The sequence below is a fragment of the Lissotriton vulgaris genome, chromosome 5 (assembly GCF_964263255.1).
Source record: "Lissotriton vulgaris chromosome 5, aLisVul1.2, whole genome shotgun sequence".
Lineage (NCBI taxonomy): Eukaryota > Metazoa > Chordata > Amphibia > Caudata > Salamandridae > Lissotriton > Lissotriton vulgaris.
Genome location: NC_141693.1, coordinates 634,417,654 through 634,438,246, shown reverse-complemented (window position 1 = coordinate 634,438,246; position 20,593 = coordinate 634,417,654).

Genomic DNA, 20,593 nt, shown 5'->3' with positions numbered 1-20,593 from the left:
TGTCACGCCACTATGTAGTGCCTGGTGTCCAGCAGGCAAGGCCTCAGATAGATAGTGGCAATCGCGGAGCTACATGGGCGTGGTCCAGTTGGAGTGAGCCTCCTCGCCGCGCCCCCAGGAGATAGGGTGGCACCCGTGGCCCCCACACACACAGTAGGCAAAGTCCGGAGATAGGGGGGATGCAAGTTGTGGGCCACCGGCCCGAGCGGAGGTCTGGGAGACGGCGTCCGAGCCTCAGGGAGGCGTCGTCCGTGGTGGCACTTCGTAATGTAGGCCCTGGAGCCGGGGGCTTGCGTGAGCGTGTCCCCGGACTGGGGGTTACCTCCAATGGCGCCTCGCCGTCATCCGCAGGCAGAGGAGGGGGCCGGTGTTCCACAGTCAAGCGATGGCCGGATCTGCCCCAGCGCTTCGGTTGCGCCTCCACACCCCGCCGGCCTCAGCAAGCAGTTTAGGCAGCCATGGAGTCCCCGGATCGCCTCAGTCAAAAGCCGTCTCCGGCGGCGGCTGCCATCTTGGCCGCGGAGAGGTCCAGACTCTAAGAGGGATTTCGTCACCTTCTGTACCTTCCGGGCTCCCAGGGAGATTGCAGTGATCCCTTATATTCGCAGGGGATCAAAAGTAGCAGGAGCCGATTAAATTAGCTGATGTTTATGGCGCTAGGCGGAGAGCCGCTTCAACAAGCGACCATTCCGCTTGGCAGCTAGCCACGCCCCCACATTTTGCAAAATGTGACAGTAGGTGTTGAGCTCTGTGTTGCTAGGAAAACATTTTGTTTGAAGAGCCTTCTGTTTTCATCCCACTTTAAGTCAATAAAGCATATTTATTTATTTTGCTTGTTAGTCTATGGTAGACTGTCACTGTCTCCTTTTGTTCTCACTTGCTGCTAGCTCATGCTGCACTTTGGCAATTGTCACGCTTTTAAAAGTTTTAATCTGTTGCACTTATCTGCTAATGCTGCACATAACTCATTTTATTAAAAAGAATTCCACTAAATACCCCCATTCTGCTTGCACCAGACTCTCCCTGGCCCTCCACAGCTCTTGTAGCTCATTGAGTGGAGGGAGAAGCACACGCTGGAAATACTCACTTCTGGGAGGCTACTAGACGGATGCCATGATACAGTTGGCAGTCTAGTTGTCACACATAGGTACTCCCCGAGTCTGCATTTAAGACCGTGATGGCACCGACGCGCAATTGAGCAAGACAGGCACTTTCTAAATGTAATTGCGCTGAAAGCCACAAAGCTAACGCTTGCTGTGTTGAAAGCTGAAAACTCTTTTTAAACTGTATCTGCTGTTCTCACTTGCTGCTAGCGCATGCTGCACTTTGGCAATTGTCACACTTTTAAAAGTTTTAATCTGTTGCACTTATCTGCTTATGCTGCACATAACTCATTTTATTAAAAGCATTCCACTAAATACCCCCATACTGCTTGCACCAGACTCTCTCCGGTCCACCACAGCTCTTGTAGCTGATTGTGCGGAGGGAGAAGCACACACCGGAAATACTCACTTCTGGGAGGCTACTTGACGGACGCCATTGTACAGTTGGCAGTCTAGTTGTCACCTTAATAGAGCGGGTAGTAAACAACATTTACTACCCGCTCTATTAAGGTTCCTTACACATAGGGGATAGGCAGCCCCATGACACCTGATAGCACGCAATAGTTTGAATATTTTGAACCATAAGCACAACATAGAATTGAAGAGCTTGCAAAAATAAGGTGTGCCAAGTGCCTAATCTTTCCTAAAATTTAGTAGTCTAGTTGTCACGCCTAGGCACTCCCCAGGTCTGCATTTAAGACCAGGTTGGCGCCGACACGCAGCGGACGCCCGTCTGCCCCCGTCCACTCCAGTATGGGACCAGGGGCCAGGATCCCTGCTGAAACCACCTGGGCTCCACCAAAACCTACAATATATACTAAAACTAGGAGCTCCGGGCATTGAACACAGGAGGAGTACACCCCTCCTGCCAGCACTCTCTGGTCGCGTTTGAGCCCTGAGCTGCTCGGTCTGCGGATTCTCAGCGGCCACCAAGTTGCTTCAGGTAAAGGGTACGGTGGAAAGTCAGACCACACTGATTATTGGAAAATGGGACTAATAAATTGCAGATCCCCCCTAAACACACAATCGAGATCTGGCTTCTAATAGAAGAGGTAGAGCCGGAGATTCTTTTTCTGATGGAAACCTGGCGCAGAGAAAGCTCTAGCCCAGATATTGTAAAAGCCCTTCCCCAGGGTTTTAAAATTTATCAACATGATAGAACAGGAACAATAGGAGGGGGCTTAGCTATTATTTGCAAAGCGCACCTAGCCTGTGTTATCAACCCTCTCAACATAGCCAATTGCGAGGCCATTGCCTTCAGACTGTGTCTCACTCGGGCCTGTTCCTTCTCAGGCTGTCTCATCTACAGACCATCAGGGTCATGTACACCATTCTTAGAAGCTGCCCCAGGCATCCTGACCAGCTTCATAATAAAAAAAGCGCCTTCACCGTCCTAGGCGACTTCAACATCCACCTGGACGACCACTATAATCCTTTGACTAAGAGATGTGTAGCTGACTTGGATGCCATTCAGCTCACTCAATTGGTACACAGGCTCACTCACAAAAAGGGCCACACGCTGGACCTCATTTTTTCGAATTACTCTAGACTCGAAGCACTAGCCCCCATACACACGCCATGGACAGACCATTTCATCATCCCAATCCGGTTTCTAAAACCCCACATTACAGAGCCAAAAAAAGTTAGCCCTATACTGGGACGTAAAGGGCCAAGACAGGCTCCTGAAGACTGGACAACAGACCTTGAGGCATCTCACCCACCAGATTCTAAAATCTAAAAGAAGCCCATAATCCCTGGGTATCCTGGACAAATGGATCCATAGAATGGAATTTCAAGGAACCAGGTCCAATAAATCCCAAAAACTCCATCAGATCTACCTGGTTTACCCGTGAGCTGGGCGATTAAAAGAAAAGCTGTAAGAAGCTAGAACGAAATTGGAGAAAATCGAATGACCCGAGCTTAAAACAGCCTACAAATCAGCTATCCAGCAATACCACAAGGAAATTAGGAAAGCGCAGGCTGCCTTTTTTGGAGGAAAAATCAAGAAGTCCTCCAACTATTCAAAAGAGCTTTTTAAAATTGTAAAATACCTCTCTGCAGTCGACTAAAGAGCAAATGTTTGCCAATACTCAAAAGAGAGATGCAATGAGATAGCCTCGTTCTTTATGAGCAAGGCAGAAAACAATTATAACTCACTCTACCTTAATTTCAGTATTGCACCAATAGTCACCGAAGTCCCCAACATCTCCCCAGATTCTCCCGGGAATCCAAAACAGCCTCCACCCTCGCCCACCCCTGCTCTGCTCACTTTCCCAGAACTAAGTGAGGAAAAGGTGGGGTCCCTGCTACAGAACATCAAATCAGGGTCCCCTCTAGATCCGGGTCCGCCTCACATTCTTTCTCAAGGTGGGAAAAGCATCCTAACCCAACTCCATCAGCTCATTTCCCTGTCCCTGGAAAGTGGGACAGTACCGAAAGAGTGGAAGAATGCCACTGTAAAACCTCTATTGAAAGAACCCCAACTCGACCGAGCTTCTCTGACAAACTACCGTCCTATCTCATTACTTCACATCCTGGGCAAGATAGCAGAAAATCCTGTGAATCACCCTATCTCACAATTCTTAGAAGACAATGGCATCATACATCCGACACAGATGGGATTTCAACCAAAACACAGTACTGAGTCAGCTTTACTTGTGGTCACTGAAAAACTAAAAAAGCATTCTAGATGAGGGAAGATCTGCTGCAATCGTGCTTCTGGATCTCAGCGTGGCTTTTGGCACGGTAGACCATGCGTACTGATCAACAGATTAAAGGGGATTAGAATCAGAGATACAGCCATCAAATGGCTGGCCTCCTATCTGAATGGTAGATCTCTCCAATGCATGGAAGCCGTAATATTCTCAGACTCGGTTTCAGCGCCATGGGGGGACCCTCAGGGATCTTCCCTAAGTCCAACCCTTTTTAATATATTCCTAAGCCCACTTGCCCACATAGTACAGGAGTTCGGTCCCTCCATTTTGTCATACGCCGATGACACACAACTAGTGGTCTCTATTTCTGACCATAGACAGCTAGCCCCCTGCCTTGAAAAATTGGAGCCTGGATGGACGATTGCAGCCTCAAGTTACCCCACCCCTCCCGAAAAACTCCATTAAAAATCTTGGGATGCGGCTGGACCAGAGCCTAACGATGGAGACCCAAGCAAAAAAACTGGCAAGCACCTGCTTCAGGTTGCTCCGAATGATCAGGAAAATTCTGACCCTTCTCCCAGAAAACTCAAGGAAGACAGTGGTTCAAGCCTTGGTGGTATCAAGGCTCGACTACGGCAACTCCATATACTTAGGTTCCCCCAAATATGTCACAGACAGACTACAGGTGGTACAGAATGCTGCAGCCCGACTGTTTCTGAAAATACGAAGGCATCAGTCAGTTAGAGCCTCCCTTAAGGAGCTACACTGGCTTCTGGTCCTAGCCAGGATAAAATTCAAGTCCCTCTTTCTGGCAAACAGAGCTATGCACGGGAAAGGCCCCTCGCTGGTACAAGAGCTGGCCTTGCAGTACCTACCCGTCGACATCTCAGATCAGGATCACATTTTCTGATGAACACCACGAGAATTAAATGATCGAGATGGGTTGGGAGGTCATTCAAACACCTGATACCTAAGCTATGGAACAGCATGGACCCAGAGTTGCAGATGACCAAGTATGAAATGGCCTTTAAAAAGGATTGAAAACATGGCTGTTTCCCTAAAAACCTATCTGCTGGAATTCCCCTGTCATGTCTCATACAGCGCTGGGATGCCTAAGGGTAGCTACACACTATACAAATCCCTAAACCTAAACCTAAACCTAAACCTAAAAGTTAATCCATTCTTTCATTTAAGAGTTGTCCTTGTGGTTTGTGGAATCTTTTGACTTTGTAAAATTCTTTAATTCTGGAAGTAGGGTAGGCATAGACTATTTTTCAAATCGATAGCTCTTCTGTAATAAACAAATGGGTAATTTGTGATATATAAAAATATCTGGATGTTAGGAAGCCTGTCAATAATATTAACCCCTTAAGTGCTGCTGACGGCCAATGGTCGTCAGCAGCGCTACCTCCCCAGTGCTGCGCACGACCATTGAACGTCCATTCAGCACTAGTTCTAATGGACAGCACAGCACTGGGGAGAAATGTTTACACGCAGCTAAGGTGTTAACAAAATTATTGAATGAAACAAATACTGTGCCCAAATTATCTTTTACAAAAATATTGTTCTGTTAGATGTAGATATTTTATTGTTAACTGAAGTAGGGCAATACTTTGATAAACAATATTCAGGTCAAAATTATTGTCGAAAGATTTGGTTCCAAACCGTGATTTTGACATATCTAATGGTAATATTTATACAGTGCTTTTGTAATGTAATACTATCCTTCATGAAAATTCCAACCAAAGTGGGTGTGTTTTGTTAATTGATTGATTCAATGTTGTTAAAGAAATAACTTCTGCCCATTTCCTTTCAAAGTGCTACATACATCAGTAATTTGGGCCTTTTTGACAGCATACTTTGAACCCTCTTATTGAATCTTCCATTTGTAATTTGTTTGGCTGCAATATCTTTTGAGTCTTAAGAACTGTCCTTCTGTTGTATTTTGTATTTGATGTTTTACTTGGCTGCTCATGGAGAGTAGTATTGTATTTACTGTTAGGGGCCCATTATGATAACGGGCGGATCGCCACCGCCCGTATGGCAGTGGTGATCCGCCCGCCTCTAATTTTCCCCCGCCACATTACCATGGCAGGCGGTAGGCAATCTGCCTGATTGACTACCGGGCGGAAAAGCAGTTCATAAGGTGACGGTGTCTGGTGTACACCGTCATCCATATTACTATGAGGGCGGGGATGTGCTACCACGGAAAGGCAGGTGGTTTTTAACATTGGGGCCCGTAGCGGGCCCCCAGGGATTCTGGGAGGTGGGGTACACATGGGGGTACCTATGGTAACCCCAACAGTTCCATGCACAAAATGGCAGGCACTGTGCGGTGCCTGCCATGTTGTGCATTGAAGTGCACAGCATGCCTTCCTGGCATTGAGGCAGGCAGTGCTGACTGCACCGCCCGACACAATGACAGGAATGCTGGATGCGCCACCACTGTGGTGGGCGCATCCTAATGTCCCCCACGGGACCCCCACCCTTATGGCGGGTGGTCCCTTTTTGCTGTGTGAATGCCGGGCGGACAAAATCCACCTACCATCTTTATGTGCCCCTTAGGTTCTGAAATGTTTTGACAAGAACTTTATTGTTTTACACAAAGATTGCAATATTTAGAATTCTCATTGACATCTGGAAATGTCATTCGTGATTTCATTGATATTAATTCTATTTTTACCGGTCTGGAATTTGTAGCTTTGACAAATGAAAAGGATGTTTTCGACCTAGGTCCAAAGACAGAATATTGAGTCATAAATATCGAGTTGCACAAGAATTGAGGCGTAAACATTGTTGGTCAGAAATATCGCCAGCAAGAATATGTGGTCAAGAATATCAGATTTAAGGAAAGTAATATCGATTGTAAAAATATAGAAGTGTTTAACATCATTTTTATTATTGTTATGTATTTTAGTATATATTTTATATGTATGTGATGTGTGGTTTTTCGTATAAGAATTGTTTGTATTTTTAATATATCTGTTACAGTTTTAATAGTTATTATTTTTTTTTAATTTTCATTTTGCGCTATTAGTTCCATAGTGGCTTGTGGCTTTACAGGGGAATAGAGTGGAAAGTAATTTAATTATATTAAAATTATTAAGGTATTTAAATATTGTTTTTTTAGTTCCATAGCGGGTTGTGGGTTTATAGGGGAATAGGATGGGAACTCATTTATTTATATTACATTTATTGATTATGTTTTATTAATTAATATTTATTAATTTAATTTATTAATATTTGTTTGAGATGTTAAAGTGTTAAATGTGTAAAGTAAATTATGATAAATTAATTAATATTTGCTTGTTAATTAAATGCAAATATTTAACTGGTAATGAATTATTGTAATTGTGTAATTAATGTTAGGTGTGTGTTGTGGTGTTTATAGGTGTAAAGGGTGGGAAGTAATTTATTTGTAATTGATGAATTAATAATTGTTTTATAATCAATTAATTGGTAATTAATTATGGTATTTGGGTAATTAATTTTAGGTGTGTGTTGTGGTGTTTATAGGAGTAAAGGGTGGTAAGTAAATGGTGTTTAATTAATTAATATATAGATGTTAAATAATGTTCATTATTTGATAATTATTTTGGGTAATTGTTTATTTTTGTCTGTGTTGTTCTGAATTTTAAAGGGTGGGAATTAAAACAAATTTAATTATTTAATTATTAGTTGCTAATAGTAGAAGTTTTTAATTGAAATATTAGTTTTAAATGTGTTTTATTATTTTACAGTTTAATTTAGGTGTGTGTTGTGGATATTATTGCGTTAAAGTTCATGTAGTTTATTAATGTTCATTATTTTTTTCATTAATAATTTTTTTAATGAATTATAATTAATTATGTAAATTATTTAAATACGTTTAATTAAAAATGTTGAAATGTTTTGTTAATGGTCTGATGTTAAAGGGTAGGAAATAAAATAAATACATTTATGTTTGAATACATTTTTTTGTTTGTAAATATTTTCTAGTTTAAAAGAATTTTTTTTGCAATTTTATTTTATATATATTTCTATATTTTTGTTACATGTAATTAATATTTAATGTGTTCTTTTTATCTGTTTAATATTTTTTACATATATTTTGTTAAATATTGTTTATAATTATTTTGATTATTTTTTTTGTTTAAGTATGAATAGTAAAAAGACATCTACGCTGTCTAATTTTTTCCCGACTGTTGCATTCACTGGAGTGGAATAGTAACTTTTACACCTCTGCTATCTGCTACCTCTGCTATCTGGCACTTTCCCTACCGTTGCACTCACTGGAGTGGAAATAGTAATTTTACCTCTTCGCTATCCAATACTTATTCTACTGTTGCACTCAGTGGAGTGGGAATAGTAATTTGTACCCCTCCGATATCCAACACCTTCCTTACTTTTGAAGTTACTGGAGTAGGAATAGTAATTTGTTACCCTCCGCTATCCAACACTTTCCCTACCTTTGCTCTTACTGGAGTGGGAATAGTAATTTTTGCCCCTCCGCTATCCAACACTTTCCCTACTGTTGCTCTCACTGAATTTGGAATAGTACATTTTACTCCTCCTCTATCAAACACTTTCCCTACTGATGCACTCGCTGGTGCTGGAATAGTAATTTTTACTCCTCTGCTATCCAGGACTTTCCCTACTGTTGCACTCACTGGAGTGGGAAAAGTAATTTTTACCTCTACGCTTTAAAATACATTGTCTACTGTTGCACTCAGTGGAGTAGCCATAGTAATGTTCACCTCTCCGCTATCCAACACTTTCCCCAATGTTGCTCTTACTGGCTTGGGAATAGTATTTTTTTCCTCTCTGCTATCCAACACTTTCCCTACTGTTGCACTTACTGGAGTGGGAATAGTAATTGTGCCCCCCAGCTATCCAATACTTTCCCTACTGTTGCTCTCACTGGAATGGGAATAGTAATTTCTACCCCTCTGTTAACCAACACTTTCCATACTTTTGCACTCTTTGGAGTAGGAATAGTAATGTTTACATCTTCCCTATCCACCACTATCCCTAAAGTTGCTCCTACTGGTGTGAGAATAGTAATTATGACCCCTCTGCTCCCCAACGCTTTCCCTACTGTTACATTTTTTGGTAAAATAGTAAATAGGCCCTATCAAATGGCCTAACAAAGCATACATCAGTGGGAAATACTCGACCCCAGTGGTGTGCCAGGAGTGGCCAACAGCAAAATCCTTACCTACAATGGTATTCTTTGAGATTCCATATAACAATATATCTCTTTGCAGGCTTTAAAACAGAGTAATAACATTCCACCCTTTATCAGCTTTAACATATACTTTTCATAATATGTAGGGCCTACTACTTCTATTGCACCTCTGTGTAATAAGCTCATCAGTTCTACAGCCTTGATTATTGGCACTACAGCAGTAACAGGGTATTTTTTCGACTTATAATGGGTGCTGCCTTGTGTCTGTCTGGATAAAGCTATACCTCTTGGTTGGCTTGGTTGCTATTTTACCAATTCAAAGCTGTAATACTGTACCTGGAGTGGAAAATGGCTTTTGTCATTTAACAGCTCGGCAAGGACAGCACTGTGCTAGTCCTATGCTTAACGACTTTGCTGTAGAAATGGCAAAAGACTTTGTCCTTTTCTATCTCTGCATGGATGGCACTGTGCTAATTCTATGCTTAAAGACTTTGATAGAAAAGCAGACATTTGAGGTGAGCAGGTCTAGAGCGTCGCTGGTGTTGAGAGTGTTCTATACAGGAGCAGCGTTCCACCTAAACTTGAGAACTATCCAGAGTTATCTGCTTCTTTTTTGCATATATATATGCTCCATGCTCACTGTCTCGTGAGGCCACCCTAAAGGGTTGGGGGCTCCGTGGACTTGGAGACTTTGTTAGGCATTAAAATCGGGAGCATGACCCACTGCAGTCGCCCTACCAACCGAGGAAACGCCACAAGTGCAGAAAGAGCTGAGTGTTTTGGGAAAGAGTCGGATGGGGAACTTCCCGTATTCTGACCTTTCAGAGCAAACAGCTGATACGGAGATCTAGGCTGAATGTGAGCACTTGCAGCATAATATTGAAGAAAAACACATGTCTGTGGGACTGGAAGATCACCTCAAGATGTAGGTACTAAAAGGAATAATGTTGAAAAAACATGCGAAGTGAGAATCAATCATGATTCCATTGTAAAGAACTTGTGAACAGTACAAAGGCATTATGGGATTTGTATTCCGAAAAAAAGGGTAATGTGACATCATGTTTAAAAAGCAAGCACTACGCACTTTTAATTTGTTGAACTTCTTACCTGTGAGCAAGGCGACAGACGAAAAGTGTAAGGTTACAGAAGACAAGTGCTGCTGTCTTTGAAATAAATGCTGTTTTCTCCGTGATGTGCCTCGCACTTTTGTTGGTCACAGCTTGTGTTGGTGAGCTGCTCCATGCTCACTGTCTCACGAGGCCACCCTGAAGGGTTGGGGGCTCCGTGGACTTGGAGACTTTGTTTGGCATTAAAACCGGGAGCATGACCCACTGCAGTTGCCCTACCTACTAAAGAAACGCCACAAGTGCAAAACGAGCTGACTGTTTTGGGAGGGAGTCGGATGGGGGAACATCCCGTATATATATATATATATATGTATAAATAAATATTTACTGAAAAAAACATAGGTCTCAGGGGGGAAACGACCTCTACCACGAAGCTTGAACAACGAACAACCTCAACCACGAAGTCTAAACAACGACCTGGACTGAACCACACACTGAATGAACCACGACTTCATTTACAACTATGAAGTCTAAACAACGACATGCTTGAACCGTGAATCTTAGGTCAGTAGTCTACATTTTTTTTTGTTTATTGTTGTTATATTTACCTTCTTTTAAATGTTATTATAACCTAGTAAGTAGTCTCAAATTATTTTGTATTGTATTACTGTTTTACTTACCTTATTTTAAATGTTTTTATACCCTATCATTATTCATGAATTTAGCATGCTATCTAGGACAGAGGCTTGCTTTTGTGAAATCACAGCTTGGCATGAAGTGAATTGTATTACAATCCTACCTGCTGCTGTTCCTCACTTTTTTCATGTAACGCAGTAAGGTCTTAAACTGTGATGAGTGAATATGTGTCAGAGGTGGCACTCAAATCAAGGCACAGGCTTAACCTTTCCTTTTCCTCTACACTTTTTTTAAAGCATATTAGGGGTTTGGAGGGAGTTGTTTACTGAAATATTGTTTTCAGGGGATTTCTCATTAAAGTGTTTTAAGCTCTCAGGAGAAGCTTGCGCTATTCAAAACGGCTGTGTTAAGCCTGAAAAATAGACTCTGAATGAATGTTGTTATCCATAAGTAGAAATTGCAGTTGATCTTCTCTTTACCTCTCTGCCTCTTAGAAATTCACTGAAGATAATCCATTCCCATGTTTATCCATTGCTAGTTAGGATTTGTAGGTGATTTTTTTTGTTGCCTTCTACGAATTATATATAGGTGGTCGAGCAACTGAAACTCGAGCAATTTATTTTTTGTTTCAATGTGTCGATGTGCGTAATTTCGTGGTTTAGGCATGCAGAATTGGATTTGTTGTTGAGCATTTGTTTTTAAAATTAATGAAATACAATGCGTTGTTAAATAGGTCGTTCTTTAAAACTTTGTTATTGAGACGTATTCGTAGTTTATTATGCGTGGTTCAGCGATGTGTGCTTTAGCAGGTCGCGGTTACATCATACAACCGTTTCAGGGCCGTTATAGTTAGAAATTAGCATCTAAAAAACCTTGGAAATTCAGTGAAAAAAACATAGGTTTCAAGGACATTATAGTTAGAAATTAGCATTTAAAAAACCTTAAAAATTCACTGAAAAAACCACAGGTTTCATCCAAGTTATAGTTAGTTGGACATTTCACTCATATAAAACCAGAGAAATGTGTCCATTAAAGTTAGTAGAGCTAACTATAATTGGTGCCCCCGCAATGCACTGCTGATGACTTCACCTATGACATCACTCATGACATGGTCAGTTTCCTTACTGACGACGTCACTGATTACGTGTCAAATGACTTCACTGATGACATCACTGATGAAATCATCCATTGAATGTGTGTTTCTGGAAAGTTTAAATATGTTTTATATATATATATATAAGTTCAGTTCTATTGTATAGCATTCAGTTAGCCTATTTTCTATGGCTAATAGTGCACTTCATTCACTTTAAAAACGTCATTGTAAAGGAGACGCATCATGTGATCAAGCTCCCATGAGGAGCGGAACGCGTCATGGAGGACACTAGTCCTTGTTATAACTTGCCAGAATAAACTTGCACTGCATTTCCACAAAACCGGTGTGGAGGTCCTTGATTTCGTTGGGAGATGCTGTGAGTTGCCGTTCCAAGGACTGGGGCAGACAGGACTCTTCTGTGTATATATATATATATATATATATATATATATATATATATATATATATATATATATATATATATATATATATATATTACCTACTGGCGGTCGCCAGTAGGTATATATAGTTAGGATTTTTTCTCTATGGAACTTTTGAAAATTCTATGTCTAATAACTTTGGCGTTTGTGGACGGAATCGGCTGAAATTTTCAGGAAAATGGCACATGTTGTTTCTGATCAGCCACTGAAAATTTGGGGGGGTTTCGTCAAGGGGGGGACGAGAAAAAAGGGGGTCCCAAAACGCATTTTTCCCATTCATTTTTCCATAGGGCGTTTGGCCTCACTTTTAGCTCGAACGGCTGAATGGATTTACACGAAACTTGGCAAAATTGTAGGGACTGTTAGCCCGATGTGCCTTTGCTGGGTCTCAAAATATGTGCTCCAGTGGATTTTGAGAAATTAACATTTTAACAAAACAGATATATCTGTGACAGCGTCCCGGATAGCGAACCAGTTTGCGTACTTTTCGCGTAACGGAGCTTTGCGAAGCGAAGCTGATTGGCTCTCCGGTGTCTGTCAACATTCTAAACAGTCCGTAGCGGCCGCCATCTTGTCTCTCAGTAGGATCGAGAGACAAGAGGAGGCCAAAACAAAGGGGCAAATGACCATAAGGGGGTATAGTAGATCCTCCCTGACCCCCTAGGTTTGATGTGGAGGCTTTAAAAGGGCCCCGCGGGGTTAAAAAAAAACACGTTTTTTTACGTGGGGTGCGCCCGGTACGCGCACCCGAAAGCGGTGCAGGGAGCGTACTATAAGGAAACAAGAATGAAACACTTTTTAAATATTGTATGTTTATTTATTGTTCGTTTTGTTGGTTTTTTTTGTTTATTTTTATTTACTTAGCAACATGTAGGAACCAATGCAGAGTGTAAAAATAAATAAACGCCGTCTCCTTTGTAGATATCTTGCAAGTTGTTTCAGAAGTTATTGTGGTATATGGAATTCATACCATAGTCTGTCTGGAAAGCCGAAACAATATGGAGGCAGGAGATGATAAAGAGAAGTTAAATACACATTGGAGAAAATATAGTTGGAGAAAGGAAGTAACTATGAGGAAATTTACTACGTAACATAAACAAGTTGTACAGTATACTATAAGTCTGACTTAACATTATAATCAATTTGGTACTAGTTTATGAATTACATATAAAAAAGATTAAAGACTCGAACAATTTTTGATTATTAAATATAAATTTATTCTTCTGATTTTTCTGATTCTTTTTCAAAATTTAATAGACTGTCTAATATTTGACTGTCCGAAATGTCCTCTTGTTGAGTGAACATAACTTCCCACATTTTATCATCCTCATAATGAAGTAAAAAAACACAGATTCTACACATTGTAGAAGTTCTTGGTCTCGTGATTCATCCATGAATTTCAAGTCAATGCGTTCAATGATTTTCTCATTGTTCATCTCCAGGGCAATTTCAAAGGAAACGTTCTGTTCTCCTTCCATTTTTGTGCTGAAATTTGCTTAAAAAATAAATATATCAGTAGAGATAAGGTAAATAATTATGCATTTCCGTAAAAGTTTGTTGACGTCACTTCGGCACGCAACTTAAGCGCCCTCGGAAGCGCCTACGTTCGCGCCACGTAAACGCACCCGGAATCGCTCTTGAGCGCGCAGCGTAAGCGCGTCCGGTCATGTGACCTTAAAATAACACTTTTCATTGGTTGCTAACAGTTTTTTTTATAAAGAATGAAATCCCCACCCATTTCCTTCACTTCTTCTTTCACTTTTGTGACTGAAAGACCTGTCTTTTTGCTCCAGGATATTTCTTGGTTTTTCAATGGCTGCCAGACAATCCAGCAGTGAGGATGACTCCAATGAATTCATCAATGAACAGCCTCCTCAACGAAAAGTTAAGGAGCATTTCATTTGGAAATTTGTTATGATCCCACCTGGACTAAAAAAGGTTAATGCTCCAAAAGTACAGTGCAGGATCTGCAAAGAAGAGCTGTCTCGAGGTAATCCTTTAAAAAAGTACTCTTTTGGGAACTTTACAATGATCCGGCATGTGGAGAGGAAGCACCCCCAGAATTTTGCCAGGGAAAGTGTCAGGGCTCTGGCACAAGAGGTTCCCAGAGATGGGGCCTCTACATCAACCGGAGGAGCAACTTCTTCTGGGAGGGAGCAATCACAGGAGCAGGTGCCAAACATTCAACCTGCATTTAACCATGGGGTCGTCAGATGCAGATACTGCAATCAACTCCTCACCTATGGGGAGCAAAGTGTCCAGCTCATGGTTCGAGCATTGGAGAACAATCGCTGCCCTTCCCACCCTAATTTCTTTTTGGTTATTTTGCTCCTGTTGAGCAGTTTCCATTCCCTGTTTTTGTTCCTGTTTTGAAAAAAGAAGAAAACCAAAAGTTCTTTTCAGAACTACCTCCAATTCTCATCAAAGAGCTATATTCTTAAAAAAATGAAAAAGAGTAAGTGAAATAGAGTGCATTGATAATTGTAAGGAGAATGAGTAAGAAAGAACAGAAAGGTATGAGAGGAGAAAGAAAGTAACTCGTTGTGACATGATCCGTCATACATTAAATATGACACATCTGGAATGTCGTAAGGAGTGCGCACAGAAAAGTGACGCATCGCACCAGCGGTATATAAAAAAGGAACCTCGTTGCGCTATATTTAAAAAGTGACGCATCTAGGTAGATGCGTCACTTTTTTAAATATAGCGTAACAAGGCGCATTTTTTTACACCGCTGGTGTGTCACAAAAAGTGACGCACAGGCGGCACAAAACTGGCAGCGCAAGGCCTTCATGAATATGCTCCTGGATTTTCCCATGCTTCGCTCCCCGGTGCGCTTTCCGGTGCACGTACCGGGCGCTCCCCCTCGCAAATCGAAAGAAAAAATATTTTTTAAAATGCCCCACGGGACCCTATTTTACCCCACGCGTCACGATGTTGTTTTCTAGCGCAACAGTTGCGCTAACGGAACGTTTGGCACCAAATTGAGCTAACGGGAAGCTACCCGGTGCGCGGACCGGTAGCGAAACAAAAAAAATAAAAAAATAAAATATATACATAAAAAAATTATATTAAAGACATATAAAATATATTTTTCCATTAAAAGAAGAATACATTTTACAGCTTTTGATATTTGCTATTAAAAAACAATTGAAATTCACTGAAAAAACCATAGGTTATAGACCATATTTAGTTAGGGATTAGCATTTACAAAACCTTATTTTACTCGCACAAAACCATTGAAATTCGCATATATAGTTAGTTGCACTAACTATATATCGCGCACCCGCAATCCACTGCTGATGATGTCACATATTACATCATTCATGACATGGTCAGTGACACTATCTGATAACGATCCTGTATTGTGATTGGGGAGAGGATTCTCACTGTGAGGGTGTGTGGGACCGAGCCTGAAGCGGAAGATTCCAGGGATGCCTTTTTGTACATCAAAGTCTTCACAATTATGTGTCACATTAAAAATATATAGCACTCCAACAAAGTAGTAGGATTATAACACTTTAATAACTTATAAATATATACAACGCACCAAAAACAGTAAACACGTTAAAAACATTTTTTTAAACAGAAGCAACAATGGTCAGTAACGGTCTGTTATGCGAATAGTCCCAAGGCAGCACAACGCGCTGAGATCTGGACGGCACCCAGGTGATGTCCTTTACTTGCCGCACTGGTTTTGGCATCCTACAATGCTGCTCCGAAAAACGGCGTGGGGCGCCCCGGGGGGGGGGGGGAGGCGTCGTGAACGGGCCTCCCCAGGTGGAGGCTCGTCTGCTGTAGTGGGGCGCCCCTTTAGCGTTTCACTTGCCATTCAGCGGTTTTCCGCCCGCTTTTGCTGCACTGTGCCTCGTCAGTAGCGGTCTGTTGTGCGAATAGTCCGAAGGCAGCACAACGCGCTGAGATCTGGACGGCACCCAGGTGATGGCCTTTACTTGCCGCACTGGTTTTGGCATCCTACAATGCTGCTCCGAAAAACGGCGTGGGGCGCCTGGGGGGGGGGGGGAGGAGGCGTCGTGAACGGGCCTCCCCAGGTGGAGGCTCGTCTGCTGTAGTGGGGCGCCCCTTTAGCGTTTCACTTGCCATTCAGCGGTTTTCCGCCCGCTTTTGCTGCACTGTGCCTCGTCAGTAGCGGTCTGTTGTGCGAATAGTCCGAAGGCAGCACAACGCGCTGAGATCTGGACGGCACCCAGGTGATGGCCTTTACTTGCCGCACTGGTTTTGGCATCCTACAATGCTGCTCCGAAAAACGGCGTGGGGCGCCCCGGGGGGGGGGCGTGAATGGGCCTCCCCAGGTGGAGCCTCGTCTGCTGTAGTGGGGCGCCCCTTTACCGTTTCACTTGCCATTCAGCGGTTTTACGCCCGCTTTTGCTGCACTGTGCCTTATCCGCCATTCAGCTGTTTACCGCCCGCTCTTGCGGTTACAGCGTCTCGCTCACCATCTAGTTGAATTGCGCCCACTCTTGCGGTGCAGCGTAGGTGGCTGCCACAGGACTCTTAAAATGGCGGCCGGCTCTTCGGATTTGGGACTGGTCCACTAAAATGGCCCTGGGACACCTTGGAACTCGGACGCTTGTCTGCTAGGGCTTGGGCCCCATTCTCGAAAGCGTCCCCTCAGCCTTGAAGATTCTACAAAAGTCTTGGCAGCCCCCGACTCCCGCAGGCTTCCGGTGGGGAGCGGCTGCCATGATTGCTTGCGGAATGGCCACGACGGAGCTACGAGATGGTGGTGCTCTCATGCTGACGCCAGCTTCAGTCTGAAACATCCAGAAACATTGTAGACTATCAATTCGATGAGTTCCGGTGGAGCCCCAACGTGACCCGGTAGGGAAGAACTTGCCCTCCCCTTTTTTGAGTGATGGTTCTTGTTGCCTGTCCCCTCTGTTGTCATCTAACGGAACCTTTTTTGATTGCCGAGTGAGAAAAAAAAGGTGGGGCTTTCATCGTTTGGGAAAAAAAAATGTTTTAATCCAATGAAAAGTGTTATTTTTAGGTCATATGATCAAGCCTTCCATCATTAGGAAACCAAAAGTAAAATGAACCAATGAAAAGTTTTATAAACAAGTCACATGACCTGTTATGCGTCTTTGGGCTATGAAAAGCGTACAAAATCCGTTGGCCCATGAGGCGGCGTCAGTAGCGGACCGATGTGCGCATAGGCCGAAGGCAGCACAACGCCCCGAGATCCGGATGGCACCGAGGTGGTGTCCAGCAAGTTGCACTGGTGTGGCCATCCTACAATGCTGCGCCGAAAGACGGCGTGGGGTGCCCGGGGGAGGCGGCGCGAACGGCCCTCTTCCGCCTCCCCAGGTGGAGGCACCTCATCTGCAGTGCGGCGCCCCTTAGCGTTTCACACGCCGTCCAGCAGAGTTGCGCCCGCACTTGCTGCTACAGTAGGCCGAAGGCAGCACAACGCGCCGAGATCCGGATGGCACCGAGGTGGTGTCCAGCAAGTTTCACTGGTGTGGCCATCCTACAATGCTGCGCTGAAAGACGGCGTGGGGTGCCCGGGGGGGGGAGAGGCAGCATAAACGGACCTCTTCCGCCTCCCCAGGTGAAGGTACCTCATCTGCAGTGGGGCGCCTCTTAGCGTTTGACTCGCCTTCCAGCTGAGTTCCGCCCGCTCTTGCGGTACAGTGACTCACCCGCCATCCAGCTGAGTTTCTCCCGCTCTTGCGGTACAGTGACTCGAACGCGCCGAGATCCGGATGGCACCGAGGTGGTGTCCAGCAAGTTTCACTGGTGTGGCCAACCTACAATGCTGCGCCGAAAGACGGCGTGGGGTGCCCGGGGGGGGGAGGCAGCGCAAACGGGCCTCTCCCTCCTCCCCAGTGGGGCGCCTCTTAGCGTTTGACTCGCCTTCCAGCTGAGTTCCGCCCGCTTTTGCGGTACAGTGACTCACCCGCCATCTAGCTGAATTGCGGCTACTCTTGTGGTGTAGCGATAGCCGGCTGCAACAGGACTCTCAAAATGGTGGCCAGCTCTTTGGATTTGGGCCTGGTCCACTAAAATGGCTCTGGGACACCTTGGAACTCGGACGCTTGCCTGCTAGGGCATGGGCCCCATTCACGAAAGCGTCCCCTCTTTTGACTGATGGTTCTTGTTGCCTATCTCTTCTGTTGTCATTTAACGGAACCTTTTTGGACTGCCAAAAGGGGTTCTGGTCCGACCGCTGGTTGGTGGAGACATTTTGACTATATCCTGGACCTGCCCTGCCTCGCCCAAAATGGCGCCGGTATAAATGGGACTCGTAACTCCTTGTTGTGTACTGGTTGCCCAACCTTGATATCACGAGATACGTATGCAGTTTTGAAGCACATGGCGGGCGGGGACGAGAATTGATTGAACATTTGGACATCCCTATTGATATTAAGTTCTGATGTGTTATTGATTACTGTACTATTGAAAGTTCGAATTAACGTCACCCATGGTATTTGCCCGCAAATGTATATCTAGATAATTTTATTGTAACTGGCCCTGTATAATATACACCGTCTCCTTTGTAGATATCTTGCATGTTGTTTCAGAAGTTATTGTGGTATATGGAATTCATACCATAGTCTGTCAGGAAAGCAGAAACAATGTGGAGGCAGGAGATGATAAAGAGATGTTAAAAACACATTGGAGATAATGTAGTTGGAGAAAGGAAGTAACTATGAGCAAACTTACTATGTAACACAAAAAAGTTGCACAGTATATTTTAGGTCTCACTTTATATTATATCTTTTTGGGTACTATTTCATAATTTTCATATAAAAAAGAATAATGTCTCAAACAATTTTATCTTTTAAAATCTAAATTTATTGTTCTGATTTTTAAAAATCTAAAAGAATTTGTAACATTAATTCATCTGGTATGTCCTACTTGTCATTCCATGATTCACATTCTTCAACACAATTAATTAATTCTTGGTCTACAGTGTCATCCAAAAAGTCTATTTCTTCATTTTCTTCCTTAGGATTGTTTTCAATCTTAATGTGAAATTAAATATTATTTTCTTTTTGTTGTGCTTCCATTTTCTTGCTGTAAATTGCATAAAAAATAAATATATCAGTAGAGATAGGGCACTGTTGGGTTTAAATTCAGACAGGTACTTGTGAGTTTTTAACAGTGAAGCTATCTTTGAGCACTGTATGGTTTCAGGCAGGAAGTAGAACTATTAAAAAGTGCCTGTGATGAAGCCTAAGTAAATTCATAATTATACCACAGAAGCCTAACTCAATCAATAATTTAAATAATTAAGCCTTTCTCAATGACTAACTCTTATAGAGGGACAGTATATAACTATCTGAAAACGTTTTCCTAAATTAAGTTAAAGTGCATAACATAGTTCTCCTTTCAAATTGTTTAAATAACATCTTACCTTTCAAAAAGAAATTTAAGTTGTGAGTGAAAATGCTCTTGAAATGTACTTCAGGAAGTAGTAGTCAAAATGGCTGTGTTTCACTCTCTCTTTCTTTATATATATTCAGGTACATAACCAATCAAATGTCATGAAATAATAGTAGAAAATGAAAGTAACATTTTAATTGGTTGTCAATTCTAACACTTCATATGTGTTTTTGCCATGTAATTTACCTCAGGATATTTAGTCAGGCCTACAGCATAAATGTCTCAATGGAATTCTATCAAATTTGGGTAAATGGAAGGGATTGCTATGTAGTTGGGCCTATTCTATATTTTATGAAAGTGTCTCCAGTGCTTTTTCTGTAAATTACTTTCCCACCTTTTTTTAGGGAGCGCTTACCGGTGCGCGCCCCGGTACGCGTACCGGCAGCGTTACGGGAGTCCTCCATTTTGTGTTTCGGTAGAATCGAGACACAAGATGGAGGGCAAACAATGTTCGGAATGGGTAGAAGGGGGCACGGTAGTCACTTCCTGACCCTCTAGGTTTTCTGAGGGGGGCTTAGGACGCTCATATAGGCCAAAAATGAAATTTTTTCTGGAAACATTTTGCGGGGGGAAGCTCGGTACGCGCACCGGTAAGCGTACCGGGGAGCGTACTTTGGTGAAAAATAGTGAAAAAAGTTAGAAAAAGATAAACGTTTTGAATGATCAGAGGTAGGGTAGCTCTGAAAAGAGCTTTTAGGTTCTCTGGCTGATTTAGGTACCTACAAGTAGGTTCCAATGCACAGTCTTAAATTCAGGAGGAATATTCTATTCCCCTCATCTGAGAAGTGCACACCATCTCCTCTATAGATGTCTTGCATGTTGTAACTCAAGTTGTTGTTGTATATTGAACCCATTCCAAAGTCTCTCATGTAAGCAGAAACAGATTTATTCACATGTTTCCGTGCTTTCTCAAATTGTGGACAAAATTGGTTGGACCAGTTCCATTTCTGTCTTTGGCATATATTGGAATATACCAAGGCAGTTTGTGGAAAAAGTGTCATCAATTGATCAAAGGTGTCCTTT